This window comes from Alnus glutinosa, chromosome 7 (genome assembly GCF_958979055.1).
Source record: "Alnus glutinosa chromosome 7, dhAlnGlut1.1, whole genome shotgun sequence".
Lineage (NCBI taxonomy): Eukaryota > Viridiplantae > Streptophyta > Magnoliopsida > Fagales > Betulaceae > Alnus > Alnus glutinosa.
Window position 1 is genome coordinate 16,125,294 of NC_084892.1, and position 15,455 is coordinate 16,140,748.

Genomic DNA, 15,455 nt, shown 5'->3' on the forward strand with positions numbered 1-15,455 from the left:
CTAGGATCCCAATAGGGCTCGAAGCGTTTTCTCTTGGTTGATGTACTTCTTGGCCTTACTCATGAAGCCGTCTAGATTCTGAGGAGGTTTCCGGGCTATATCGGCCATGAGAACCCCATCTTTTTGGATTCCCTGAAAAAGGGCTCTGTATATGAAATCGTCGGTTGCTGTCTCAACTTCGAGCCGAGCTTGGTTGAATCTCATGAAGAAGTCTCTGAGAGACTCCTTGGGTCTCTGGTGCAATGACATCAGGGATCTGTACGGCTTCCTCCTGACTATTCCGGCCATGAACTTTGTCAGAAACATCCTTCTGAGCTCATCGAAGTTACTAATGGAACTTGGCGAAAGCTTTTTGAACCAATCGCGAGCATTTCCCGAGAGGATAAGAGGGAAGGCTTGGCAGGCTACCATCTCGGGTGTTCGGTGGAGGTCCGTGTGGGCAAGGAAGTCATCCAAGTGCTCCATAGGATCTTTTAGACCTGTGTAGAACAGAATCTCAGGGACTTTGAACTTCTCGGGAAGACAAGTGTTGGCCACATTCTCGGTGAAGGGTGAGGTTGTCTTCTGTAGAAGGTTTTTGACTAGGGAAGCCTTTCCCTTGTCATTTCGCTGGATTGCTGCGGTTAGAACGTTGCACCTCTGTTCTAACCGGGTGATCATGCCTTGTACCGCCCTTTCAGCCACGGTTTGAGGAGGGAGAGATTCTCGGGGATAGCCTCATCGCGGTCGTTTCTCTCTACGGTTCCTTCAACCCGGCTGCCTTCGTGTCTTTCTTCCTCCCGACGTTCACCAATGTGACTATCATAGGCCTCTCGGTTTTCTGTATCTGTAACTGTCCGATGACGTTCCGGGACCCGAGCCTGGAGGATGGCATTCATTATAGCCAAATCCTCAATACTTTTGGCCATCTGTTCTATTCTCTCATTCAAGCGAGTGAGTTGGGGATCCTTGGTGTCTCCTTCTTCCCGGGCATTTCGGTCGTCCGGGGGCACTCTATTCGCTTATGATCTAGTGTTCACCATCACGGATTGCTAGTAGAAAAATGACACAAGTCGTTCCCACAGACGGCACCAATCTGTTGAGACAGATTCCGGTAGGTGACGTGTCGATTAGTAATTTTCCAAAATGCTCATTCAAAACCTGCTAGCAAAAGCTGCGTCGGGGGTGCAGGCAATCCCGCTCCGATGCTTAAATAAGTGAATTGTTTTAAAATAAATGCTCAGAGTAATGTTAAGGAGATCAAGAGTGTACCCAACTTCTGAAGGGACCCTGGTATTTATAGAGATTGAGGAGCAGTTAAGATAGCTCCCGGTATATGCGGGGATCGGCAGTTGAAGGAGACGTGGCCTCGGTTGTACGGAGAATTCAGGTTCCACGTCCGCCTATCTCTGGCACACGATCCTTTATGGGCGACATGTCATTTGAAAAGTTTTGGGCACACGATCTAGTTATGTTTCGTGCGTTGCGTCCCTTAAATCCTGGGTAATCCCGAGATGTTCGCGGGCTTGGGTGTTACAAATTATCCGGGTGGTCGGGTCAGGTGAACCGGTTGGGCCCAAAATGATTGGATTGGGCTTGCAGGCCCGAGATGGCCAATATTTTCCCCAACACAAATCTTCAAGGAAGAGCCGGATTTCACCATAGTATCTTGGCCCCAGCAATAAAAAACTTGGTTTTTTCAAACCAAGTCTTCAAGGTAGGGCTAGAATTCACTCTAGTTACAAGGTATCCCGGCCTAAACACTAAAACTTGGTTTTTTCAAACCAAGTAGTAAAGGAAGGGTCAGATTTCACCCTAGTTGTATCTATGAACATATATAGAAATTATAGTCATCCCACCTTGGAAGCATATATATATAGACCATCTACAATATATTACTTTTATAATTGGTGGCTCAACCATACATGTACGTCTAAGCAGGAAAACTAATGGCATCATGCCTACTATACAGAGACATCAACATTTTTAGTCATGGGCAACACCGTATCTAAGTACATTGAAGCTTAGTGCCTTTGATACGTCGGCTCAGTCATACATGCACACGAACAGAGCTCTAGCATGCAAGTAATCTAGGCTGGAAAACAAATTGCAGTTTGCATCTATACAAAGACACTTGCATTTCCAAATTTGGGCAACGTGAACATCCATGTACATTGAAGCTCAATGCCTTTAAATCATGCAATCTAGCCGTAAGCATATACATATGCGCTGTGTCATTCAACCTTATAAGCATATAGATATATCTAACATGAAATCTACTACATATAGTCCTGAAAACATCTTAAACATCACTTTAATCAATATTATGCATGCTTATCGTTGTTCTCGTGTGGTTTCAGTTTCTAGTATTGTTGCCATTTAGCCATGGGACGTGATCTCCCAATACTCCTTGCCAAATACCATGGGATGTGATCCCCCAATACTATTTGACAAGTACCATGGGACATGAACCCCCACTCTTATTTTAATTACCGTTTATCGTGGGACGTGAACCCAACTTTCTTGTTTATTCATGCTTCATGCTTCATGCTCAAATACTATACAATTACTTTCATGATCATGCCTTTAACACATGCTTTCCTCATAAAACATAAACAGTTCAACATGTCATTTCTTCAATAACAATTTGCATACTTTAAATCCCAATCGTAGCAGGCATCAAAACACAATAAAACATATATCAAATCATCATTTCATATTCGAAAATCTCAAAACACATAAACATCTATCAATTTGAATTCTAAATACCACAAATAGCATTTGAATCGCTCAAGGGCTACACTCATGGAATTCCCATAGATTTACTAGGGTTCCAAATCAATTACCCAATCAGAACAAGCACTAAACCATAAGATTTACTTAGGGTTAGACACAAGAAATTACAACTTAAACACATAACCCAAAAACTAGGGTTTTTGGAAAACATACCAAAATTCACGCAAATACTACTCAAAGCTTAGGGAATATTTAGGAAGCTCCAAAACACACAAAACCTAAAGAATAATCAAGATGAAACTCAAATATCTCAAGATTTAACCCAAAATCTTAAATGACAATAGTTTAGAAATTTACCTCAAACCAATCAGTAGAAACGTAGATCGGGCTTCGAAGATCACGTTTCCGGTGTTAGATTTGAGGTGGAAAGCTTGGATCTTTGTGGATCAAAGGTTTTAGGTGAAAACCCAAGAGAAACCGTGAAGAAGGAGGAAGAAAATCGGGAGAAATGAGTCCAAAAGACTCATTCTCGCATTTATCTTAGGTGTTGTTCGGACGGTTGAGTGACTGTCTGGACGCGCTCAGTTTGAATCGCACGCGTCCCAAAGATCATCTGGACAGACTACGGATGGGAACTTTCTGCCTAAAGCATTCCCAGGGGCGTCCAGACGGTGCTATGAACGTGGACTTTATGCCAAGGCTACCTGGATAACTATTGTGCCCCTCCAAACGCCTACTCCAGAAACTCCATTTTTAGGCTTTTTATGTGCTTTCTAGGTATTTTCTTGACATTTTACTAACCCTAATCAGTTTCTTTATTTAATTTATGTCCTTAAACATTACATTCCATTCCTCTCTCCTTATAAAAATTTTGTGGACGAAATTTAATTTAATTTAATGTAATGTCTCAGGCATTACATTCCTCCCTCCTTATAAAAATTGTGTCTTTGAAATTTGGACGCCAAATCGTTTTGCACACATGCAAACATGCATTTTACTCAAAGAATAACACAAAAATGGTATGAATCAAGTGATTATACCTGGGTTCACTCGAACAAGTGGTGATATTTATCCCACATCTGCTGCTTAAGCTCCTATAAGGCTTTCTCAACACCGTGATTCCACCATAAGATCTTCACCAATGGAATAGTTTTGGTTCTCAACTGTTGTTCTTCGTGATCCAATATTTGCATAGGCAAGTCTTCATATGTCAGATTAAGCAAAATATCAAGAGGCTCGTAGCTAATCATATGCGAAGGATCATGAACACACTTCCGCAGTTGAGAGACGTTGTTATTCTTTTGGCCTCATTCTATGTTTGGACAAAATCACTTATGTGTAAAGATGCTATAAACAGGGATTCCACTTGTCAGAGGATTTTCAGAAGACTCTGCACTGTGAATAAGATAGAAGATTTTAGACTCCCTGTCAGCCATCTGGACGACGTGTTATCCCGTCCGGACGCCCATCTGTCCACTGCTCCATTCGTCTGGAAGACGTGTCATACCGTCCGGACGCCAGACAGACTAGCTTCATTTGTCCGGACGACGTATCTTTTCGTCCGGACTCTCCACTGTATCGAGAAGCTTCTGTTCCAGCTTGCATCCGTCCGGACCTCTCAACAGCCCGTCCAGACCTCCATCAGTGATTGATCAGCTTCAGATTCTTTCCTTGTTCAGAATATGGGAAGATTGATACACCGTCCAGACGATGTGCTTTCCCGTCCGGACATGCTCATAAATAAGGCAAGAATCACAATTCAAAAATCACCGTCCGAACGTCAGTCAACATTGGTCCGGATGCACACTCATCAGTTAAGGAAATTACCGATTCGACTTCAACCGTTTGGACGTCTGCCTCTCATGGTTCGGACGCACGCATAGCAAATATGGAAATTACGTGTTGAAGAATTGCCGTCCGAACGTTCATCCCCCTTGGTCCGGACGCGCGAAGCCTTATATGGAAATTACTTGCAGCAGACGTGCGACTGTCCGGACGTCAGTGTCTCACCGTCCGTACGCGGCTCTTAAACAGGAAAGATTTTCAGCTAAAGTTTTGAAAAATCCTGTCGCATAGTTGTCCGTCCGGACGGCTCAGGTTCACCAACCGGACGGCGTCCGTACATATTACAGCAGTCGCCCATTCTGTACCTCAGCCTATAAATAGAGGCCCCTAGTATTGAGAACTGCAAGAGTTCGGTATTGAATTCCACAAGAGCTCAGAGAAGTTCAAGATCCCTCTGAAGCCGTTACAAGTGTACTGCGCTACATCTGAAGTCTATCTTAGAGGTCGGCTTTAAGGTAAAGGATTCCATTGAAGACCCCTTCAAGTAAGAGACCTGGTTGGGAAGCATTCGTGTTGGGTTACACGTCAGAGAGCAAGGTACGACCACTGCATCGGGTTAATGTGAGTGCTACTATCTTGTATCTAGCTTTGTCTTCTGAATAGTGGAATTCCTGGGTTTGGCTGCCCCGGAGTGGTTATTCTCTTGATTGAGTGTCCACTTCGTCAACAAAAATCTATGTGTCTTTTATTTTCCGCTGTGCTTAATATTTGTTGACACTTGTGCACACACTTTACTTTTAGAAGTCAATTTCGATTTTCAATTGGTATCAGAGCTTGGTACACACTGTGAGAAGATTAAATTCTTGAGTGTCATTTATTTTTGACTTCTATTTTGCTACTATGTCTCAAACTCTTAACTCTATTCCTACCTTTGATGGTATGAACTATGGCTATTGGAAAGCTCGGATGCGGTTCTTTTTAAAATCTATTGACTGTTGGAGTATTGTTGAAACTGGTTGGACTAAACCAGAGGATACAACCATCGAGACAGTCCCTCTGAAAAATGCCCGACTTTCCAAGGATAAAGCCCTCCATGCTCTATGCCAAGCACTCTCTCTTTCTGAATTCGCCAAAATTTCAAACTGCGAATCAGCCAAAGAAGCATGGAAAATCTTGGAAACAACATATGAAGGCACGAAACTTGTTAAATCTGCCAAACTTCAAATGTTGATTTCAAGATTTGAAGAAATTAAGAAGATGGAAGAAGAGACCTTTGGAGAGTTTTACTCCAAGATGAGTGACCTGAGGAACTCCATGGTGAGTCCTGGGAAACCTATCTCAGATATAAAACTCATCCGAAAGATTCTAAGATCTTTGCCTGAGCGTTTCAGAATCAAGGTGACCACCATTGAAGAAAGCAAGGATCTTGAGGAGATAAAGATTGAAGAGCTGGTGGGATCTCTTCAAACATATGAGCTGTCTCTGCCCCCGGTCAAGAAGTTGAAGACCATTGCTCTAAAGGCTTCCAAGAAGAAGGTAGAAGCATCATCTGAAGATGACTTTGAGGATGGAGAAAAGGCTGTGGCTATGTTAGCCAAAAAATTTAGAAGACTAATGAAAGATGATCGGTTCAAGAAGAAGTTTTCTGAAAGAGTAAAGAAATCTCCCAGAGAAGCTAAACCTGAGGAAGAAGATAAGAAAGATCCCAGAGGACCCCAGATGTTTTGAATACTAAGGCTTTGGGCAAATCCGGGCCGATTGCGGGAATCTTAGAAAGGGCAAGGGGAAAGCATACAATGTGACTCTTAGTGATGAGTCAGAAGAAGAAGCTCTAGAGTCTGAAAAATTTCTGGCCTTTGTAGCCCCACATGTTGAAGAAGAAGACTCATATTACTCGGAGCATAGCGATAATGAGGAAGAGCTCAAGGAGGCCTACAAGACACTCTACATAGAGTATGAGAAGCTGAGGGATGGCCGAAAGCAGCACTTTAATGATCTGAATAGTTTGCAGACTGAGAAGAGTTCATTGCTGCTCAAAGTACAAGAGCTCAAGGAAAAGCTACTAGAGACGCAGCTCCAGCTAGAGAGAGTCATTGATGAGAAACTGACTCGTATGCTGTCTATCCAGAAGAGCCCAAATGACAAAACTGGCCTCAGGTATGTAGCTCCCTCTTCTGATGTTCCTTCTTCCTCAAAGACTGTGTTTGTGAAACCTACAGTCCCAGAGCCTCCTCCCACTGTTAAAGATAAAAAGAAGGAAAATGTCAACGATGATGTTCCAGGCATTCATGAGCCTCATTCCATCAGAAGACCTCCCATTTGCCATCACTGCGGTCTCAGTAAGCATGTTCGCCCTCAGTGCTCCCTCCTGAAAGTACAAAAGGCCAAAGCCAAGAAAGAAGTGCCCAGACAAACTCATTATGGCACTAGACCTGTAGTCCAGTATCAGACTCCATGGCATCAGGCGTCTTACCAAGCACCATGGGGACAAGCACCAAGGCATCAGTATCAAGCCCCTTGGTCTCATGCTCCTCAGCAGCGGTTTGTACCAGCCAATCACAGTGGCACCTACAAGAGCAAACCCAATCAGTTTAGAAGGCCTCAGAAGATGAAAGAAGAGCAATACTCTAGTGAGCCTCCTTTTTGGATGCAGAACATGATGGAGTGGATGATGCAGTCCTGCCAGCAACCACCCACTGGAAGGCAGGCTTGGGTCGAGAAGGACAGTCACCCCATAAGGGGGAACCGACGCACCTAGCAGATTCGGGTGTTTATGCCTAGGATTTGGTTCCTAATCCTATGACATCAGGTTTGATTGCTTATCTTAACTTGATACATCTTTATATGCAATCTAGGAACCAGTTGTGTTTGCCCCCTATGTCTCTTGAGAGAACTATGCTGGTACTTTTTTTAGGGAAGATAGAAAAAGAAGGTCGAGCGACTGTTTTTCTGTATTGGCATCATCGAGCATCCACAGGTTTGATCTTGCCTTTTCATATGATGTCATTTCCATATTGCTTGTTGTTTTTGTTTTAAATAAAAAAAAAATGGGGAGAATTTGCAGGATATTTTTTTCTCTTGGCTTATCAGATAGTGTATGTATTTTCACCTGATATCTCAATTCTGTAAGCATTAATCTACTATGCTTAGATATAATTGAAAGTTTATGACTATATTGGCCAAGTGTTTTTCCTGTTTTTGCAAAAGTAGGATAGCTTCTTTCCTCACATGATGAAAAGGTGCACTATCCCGAGCTTCCCTAAAGGTACATCTTTCCTTCTCTGACCTTTTGCTTTTAGAAATTTTGGATAAGAGAAGAAGTCCTTGATAAGATGACCAAATTGACCTCATGCTAGTTGAACCTAGAGCCTAAAAACTCTGGCACTCCCTACAGCTTGCAGCACCATAAGAAACAAGCAGTTAATCGTATGAAATCTATGCTTTAAAGTATATATTCACTGCTTATTTGCTACATTTGCTTTATTCCTTGCCCTTTACGTGCAAGTAAAACATTTATGCTATCCTTCATGGTACAAGTAAATCACTTAGGTGCTGCATCTCAGGGGGAGTGTATCAGATGAGGGTGGCTAGGCCCTAGCAAGTTATAAGGTTTGACTTTTGGCTAATCTGTCACTGATTTTCTCTCCTGTCTAGAAAATCTAGTTGCTCTATGTCATGTCATCGAAAGTCATACCTTGTGGGAAAAGAGTCTTCACACACACACACATGCATTGAGCGAGTTGAGTTGTCTATTTGAATTTTATATGTTCAGGAAAAATATTTGTGCTAATTGAAATCTCAACTCTCTTTTATATCTCTGTTTAGTTTTGAGATGCTCTCTGATTGTGTTATCAGTTGATTATACATGCATGTTCTGACACTGACTTGAGAAAATTTGATCTCTGTCAAATTTTCCTCTGTTTTTTTTTTGGTGTTTTAGTGTGGAGCGTCCGGACGGTCTCTCTTGGCATCCGGACGGGTAGAGTTCAGCTGTTCAGACGGTTCCCTTTTTGGAGTTCGAACGGACGGCGTTTTATAGTCCGGACGGGATCTGTTACACGTCCGGACCTGAGCTGTCACTTTCGGGCGGACGGGTAATTTGATTCATCCAGACACGCGTAACCGTTTTGCTCCTTTCCAAGGCAGCGCGCGTTCGGATGTCATCAAAACACCGTCCGGACGGGTACCCCACAGAGGCTATAAAACCGCTTACTCGTCGTTCTCTCCCCATACCCCACAAATCTTACTTTTTGCTGATTGTGAGTAAGTTTTTTGTGAGCTTTTGGGTGTCTTTTTGCATATTCCTCTCACATTCCAGGTATTTTTTTTCTCTTGTCTTATTTCTTTCAGTTTATTTTGCAACTGTTAGAATCTTTTTTTTTTTGAATGTTTTTGGGATGCATATATCTGCCATGCTGAAATTCTTTGGACTTAAATTGTGATAATCTTTGTCTTTATTTTTACAAAAGTCCTTTTTACTGCTATTATTCTGCCAAATTTTTGTTACCCTAACAAGAATATTTTTTTTGTGGATTATTTTTTTGGCAAAAATTCTTGTTGGTTCTTTTGCAGAATCATGTTTGCTATCAGCTCCCAGCGCTGGGTCTGTCAGAGGACAGAGGAAGAGTAGAGTGCATTCCAAGCCAAAATCATGGGCCACAATGTCCTCGCTGAGCGAAACGTGGTCCGTACTGACATCATGGTGCCTCCATTGGATAGCATTTATGAGACTATCCAGACCTACAATTGGGGGTATCTCTACACATGTGCCTGCATCGTCCTCACCAGGCTAGTCAGGCTCTTCTATGCCAACCTTGAGGTGGCTCAGGATGATGAGCGTGGGATGGTACTGCAGTCCACTGTTGACGGACACATCATCACTGTAGATCCCCAGATCATCAGTCAGTTCATCGGGGTACCAGTCCTTGATCTGCCTGCCAGTCCTTACAATGAGGTGATACTTCCTCCCTCTATGGACGATCTCCGAGAGTTCTTCCATGCAGTTCCACAGGGTGAGGGGCGTCATACTAACATTAGGATTGGTGCACTTGCTCCAGCTCATCGTATGTTGGCCAAAATTGTTCAACACAATCTCTGGACAGTTGCCAGGCGCAGTGATCTGATAATGAAGAGGGCTCAGTTTGTTTATACTGTTCATCTTCGCTTGCCTTTCTGTCTTTGCAAGCATATTCTGGGAGTCATGTTCGAGGCTCGTGATGAGAGCAATACCAGTCTCCCCTTTGGCTGCCTAATCACTCAGATCATCCTTCAGTTGGGTATCAATGTTAATGGAGAGCCCAGGATGAAGATCCAGCAGCCTCTCAGGAAACAGACATTGATGAAGTCGAATGTGCAGTTGCGACGAGATGATTCTGATGATGACATGCCTGCTGCTATGCATGTTGCTTTTCCAGACGTGGCTTCATCCTCTCATACCGTCCCGCCATCTGAGTCAGAGGCAAATTATTCTCAGATCATAGAGGCCTTAGCCACCATTCAGGGAGGAATGTCCACCATTCAGCAGTCCATCTCCTCCTTCCAACTAGAGGTGCGGTCTATCAACAAACGGGTGGAGCAGACCCATTTGGACCTTCAGGAGTGCCTTCAAGTCTATCACCTTGGCAGTAGTGATGATGAGGATGATGCAGCTCAGACTATACCCATGCCAGAGGATGTTTGAGTTTCCCTCTGTTTTATTGTCTCTTTTTGTGTTATTTTGAGACTTTTTGTTATTTTATTTTATTCTGTAAAACAATTAAACTTATATTACTCTGTTTCCCAGGTCCTTCTGAGACCGTTAGGGGGAGTAATTTCTATTACAGTTGGTTTTTATTACTCTGTTTTACCCTTTGTCCCTTTGTGACAAAAAGGGGGAGTAGTTTTTATTTTTGGACCGGGAATGTATTTCTAAACCGGTCAAGTGATTTTTGTCCCAGAATAGCCAAAGGGGGAGCTTGTTAGTATTTTGGCCTCAATCTGTGTTTGGACAAAATCACTTATGTGTAAAGATGCTATAAACAGAGATTCCACTTGTTAGAGCATTTTCAGAAGACTCTGCACTTTGAAAAGGATAGAAGATTTCAGACTCCCTGTCAGCCTTCCAGACGACGTCTTATCCCGTCTGGACGCCTATCTGTCCACTGCTCCATTCGTCTGGACGACGTGTCATACCGTCCGGACGCCAGATAGACCAGCATTATCCATCCGGACGACGTATCTTTCCATCCGAACTCTCCACTGTATCGTGAAGCTTTTGTTCCAGCTTGCATCCGTCCGGACCTCTCAGTAGCCCGTCCGGATGTCCATCAGTGATAGATCAGCTTCAGATTCTTTCCAAGTTCAGAATCTGGGAAGATTGATACACCGTCCGGACGATGTGCTTTCCCGTCCGGACGCGCTCATAAATAAGGCAAGAATCGCAATTCAAATATCACCGTCCGGACGTCAGTCAGCATTGGTCCGGGCGCGCGCTCATCAGTTAAGGAAATTGCCGATTCGACTTCAATCGTCTGAACGTCTGCCTCTCATGGTTCGGACGCACGCATAGCAGATATGAAAATTGCGTGTTGAAGAATTGCCGTCCGAACGTTCATCCCCCTTGGTCCGGACGCGCGAAGCCTTATATGGAAATTACTTGCAGCGGATGTGCGACCGTCCGGACGTCAGTGTCTCACCGTCCGGACGCGGCTCTTAAACAGGAAAGATATTCAGCGAAATTTTTGGAAAATCCTGTAGCACAGTTGTCCATCCGGACGGCTCAGGTTCACCGTCCGGACGCGCGTCCGTACATATTACAGCAGTCGCCCATTCTGCACCTCAGCCTATAAATAGAGGCCCCTGGGCATTGAAAACTGCAAGAATTCAGTATTGAATTCCACAAGAGCTCAGAGAAGTTCAAGATCCCTCTAAAGCCGTTACAAGTGTGCTGCGCTACATCTAAAGTCTATCTTAGAGGTAGGCTCTATGGTAAAGGATTCCATTAAGGACCCCTTTAGGTAGGAGACCTGGTTGGGAAGCATTCGTGTTGGGTTACACGTCAGAGAACAAGGTACGGCCACTACATCGGGTTAATGTGAGTGTTACTATCTTGTATCTAGCTTTGTCTTTTGAATAGTGGAATTCCTGGGTTTGGCTGCCCCGGAGTGGTATTTCTCTTGATTGAGTTTCCACTTCGTCAACAAAAATCTGTGTGTCTTTTATTTTCCGCTGTGCTTAATTTTTGTTGACACTTGTGCACACACTTTACTTTTAGAAGTCAATTTCGATTTTCAGACGTGAAAAATGTCATGAATGCCCGCCAAACTTGGAGGCATCTCGATCTTGTACGCTAAAGAGCTCACTCATTTCAGCACTTGGAATAGTCCAACATAACTTGGATTGTGCTTCCCCTTGTTGCCGAAATTCCATGCATTCCGTATTGGTGACACCTTGATGTACACAAGGTCACCAACTGCGAATTCAAGCTTGCAGCGATGCTTATCCGCATAACGTTTTTGTGGCTTTGAGCTGTGAGCATTCGCTTTCGAATAACTGCAATCTTTTCTTTTGTGTCCTGCACCAATTCAGAGGTTAATAATTGTCTCTCGCTAACTTCATCCCAATGAAGTGGCGATCCACAATTGCGCCCATACAAAGCTTCATACGGTGCCATGCCAATATTTACTCGCAAACTACTATTGCCAGTAGACTCAACTAGTGGTTGGTATTGTATCCAGCTTCTCATGAAATCCAACACGCACAACCTAAGTGTATCCTCAAGTGTCTAAACGGTTCTCTCGGATTGGCCGTCGGTTTGTGGATGGTGAGTGGTGCTAAAATTCAACTTAGTCCCCGTGGCATTCTGTGATTTCTCCTAAAATTCAAAGTGAACTGTGGATCACGGTCCAACATAATGGAGATAGACACTCCATCGATCTGCACCATTGCAAATTGTTGTGCCAATTGCTCCAAGAACACTTAGAGTCATTCTCGCCATCACGAGATTTCCTACTTAGTGCATCAATCACTACATTGGTGATAAGTCTTGAATTATTCGATTCAAGACCCCTTAATTTGAATTTGTTAAACCTAGTTTGTGTTGTAAATATAATATTTTGTTGTAGTTTGGTGTTTTGTCATATTTTCAGGTCTTAGTTGAAATCTAGTTCAAAACACTTGAATTAGACCTGAAAATACATCAAGGGCAATTTGGTCATTTTCAGAGTTTAAGGCTGATCCTGAAAAGATGAAAAATTGACCAAGGCAAATCGATTGATCGATTATTTCTTCAGTAAAGAAATCGATTGATCACATCATCAGTCGAAGAAAATCGATAGATCCAAAGTCGATCGATCGATTATTTATGCAGTCGCGAAGTCGATCGATCGAACATGGATATTTTCCGAGAAAATCTTAGGATGTCGACACTATTTTGTGTGGCCAAAAATCGATCTTTGATGTCCCCTTTGTAAATTAAATCTCTATATATATGAGATTAGGGTTTTAGGTTTAGACATGCATATTTTGGGGATTTCGGATTTGCTCAGGTGTATCACTTAAATTCTAGTGTTTTTCATTTCCTTTAATGCATGTTTTCTGGGCTTAGTTCCAGAGAGCTTGTCTCCTTTCTTTTTCTTCCTTGTTCTTCATGTTCTAGCTTAGGTTTTATTTTCTTTTGTAATCTGAATTTTATGATTTTAATCTAGTTATTTTTAGTTCATTTTCTTCTTGTTCCTTTACTGTTTTCCTTAGATTTTTTGCATAGATTATATTCAATTATGCATATCTAATTTAGTTCTTAGGGTTTGATCAAAATCCTATCCAAAAACCATGAAGTGTTCTTGATTTTCTTGAGAATTTCTTAATATGTTTGATGATTGTGTAAGGCTTGAGGATTGCAAAACCCATGCTAAAAGGTTTTGCGTTCAATATTTCAATCTAATTATTCATGAAAAAGAGTTATGCTTGTCTATGAGTTTGCTTAGATTCATGAATAAAACCAACATTTTTGAAAGAGAATGATGTCTTGTGCAATGATGCTTTTTGACATAATGTGTGTTTTCTCATTAGAGTCACCTTATAGGGTATGCTAGGGAGCACCGGTCATTTCATACCTTTGGTAGTGTAAAATGTCTTTCCATTGTAGTTTAATCTTTACATGGAATAGACCAGTGCAAAACTAGATACCTTATCATTGTGGCCTAGTTAGGGTTTGCATGTATTTGTATGCTTATTAGGATGTGTTGTAGAGTAGTAAGCTAGGGAGCATTAATCACTCCACACCTTTTGTAGTGTAAATGTTTTTCAATTATAGACTAATCTTTACGTGGAGTTGATTAATGTAAAACTAGGTGCTTTGTAACTACGTCTTAACGAAAGTGTTTTCAGTCGAGGTCGTCGTAATGGTTGACGCCCATTACGCGCTCATATCATGCATATTAGGAAGATCCATATAGACTTTAAGCATCTCATTGGTTGAACAAGATCAATACCCTAAGTTTCTTTTAAGTTCGTTTCATTTTTCGTCTTTATTACCTTACTTGTTGTAGCTTCAATTCTACAACCTTTGCTTTTATTTTTACTCTACAAGTTAAGTTAAATACACTCTTTAAATATCCTATTACGTAAAACAACCCATAATCTAGGTGGTTCGATCACCCTTACTATAGTACAATTGATTCGTACTATTGCGAGTGGTAAAACATATAAATTTAAAATCTACGTAGCCGAGTGAGCTACCAATTGGCTCAAGCCGTGTGATAGAACACCCTGCTACCAAGATCTTTTAGCACTATAAGCCATCCACGTTACCTCATGTTTAAGTCTATTTGCAAAGAGACTTTGGTGATAAGTGTGGATTTCACACACATCACCATAGAAGTAATACCATCATGTCATCAAGGCATAGACAACTGCTGCTAGTTCCAAATTGATGTGCAAATTTTGATACTCTCAAGCGCATGAGTCGTTTGTAGCTCCGGACGCTTTGTCAAGCCGTCCGGACACCCTTGGGTATTTTGGTCATAACCTTTTACTCAAATATTGGATTGGGACGAAATCGGCTTCATTGGAAAGCTAAGAAAAAGTTCTGTAATTTGAGTGTCCGGACGGCCATTAATAGCATCCGGACGGCCTCCGTCTGGACGGAAATATTTGCTCGTCAGGACGGCCATACATGCAAGTGCGGGATCGTATTCATAGGGAAGTGTGTGTAAAAATCAATTTCTATTTAAATTAACTTTATTTTAACCTAGAGGCAAGATTTTTGATTTCTTTTAAGGACTAAGAAACAAAATAAAAAAAATGAGTAAATAGGCAAAGAAGAAAAAACACTAAGGTATCAAAATTCACCAAATCAAATCAAATCAAATACCATACTCTTGCATTTTATTCAAAAATTCAATTCAAGAAGCTTGATATTCAAATTCTTAAGTAACAAAGCGTGAAAACATTTGAAGAATTCTACTCAAACAAATCACAATGATTATCCCTTTAGAATTGAAATCATCTATTGCATCCAGAAATCACAATAGATACCCCAATCTCAAAGAAATCAATCGATGTATTCATTGGTTGAATTACAACAAACATCCAATAAAAATTATCAATCTAAAGAATATAATTCAATAAATTGACATGGAACTTGAATATACATAAGAACATTGAAACTATGAATATCATGACAAGAGTATAGGTGTTATCATTAATGAGGTTTCATCCTCAACCATAGTTGAGGATTTTAGCCTCTCATGACTAAAAACTCCAAGTACTCTTGAAATGAAAACATAAAATGATAAAAACGAAGAAGAGAGAGAAGAAAAAAAATATAATAACTTTAAAAAGAAAGCGATAAATTAAACTAATTAGAAAGGAAGGAAGAACGGAAACTAAATAACGATAAATAAAAAGACAACAATAAATTAAATTGCAAGAAGAAATAAGAAGAGAAGAAAATTAAATAACTTTAAATTAAATTA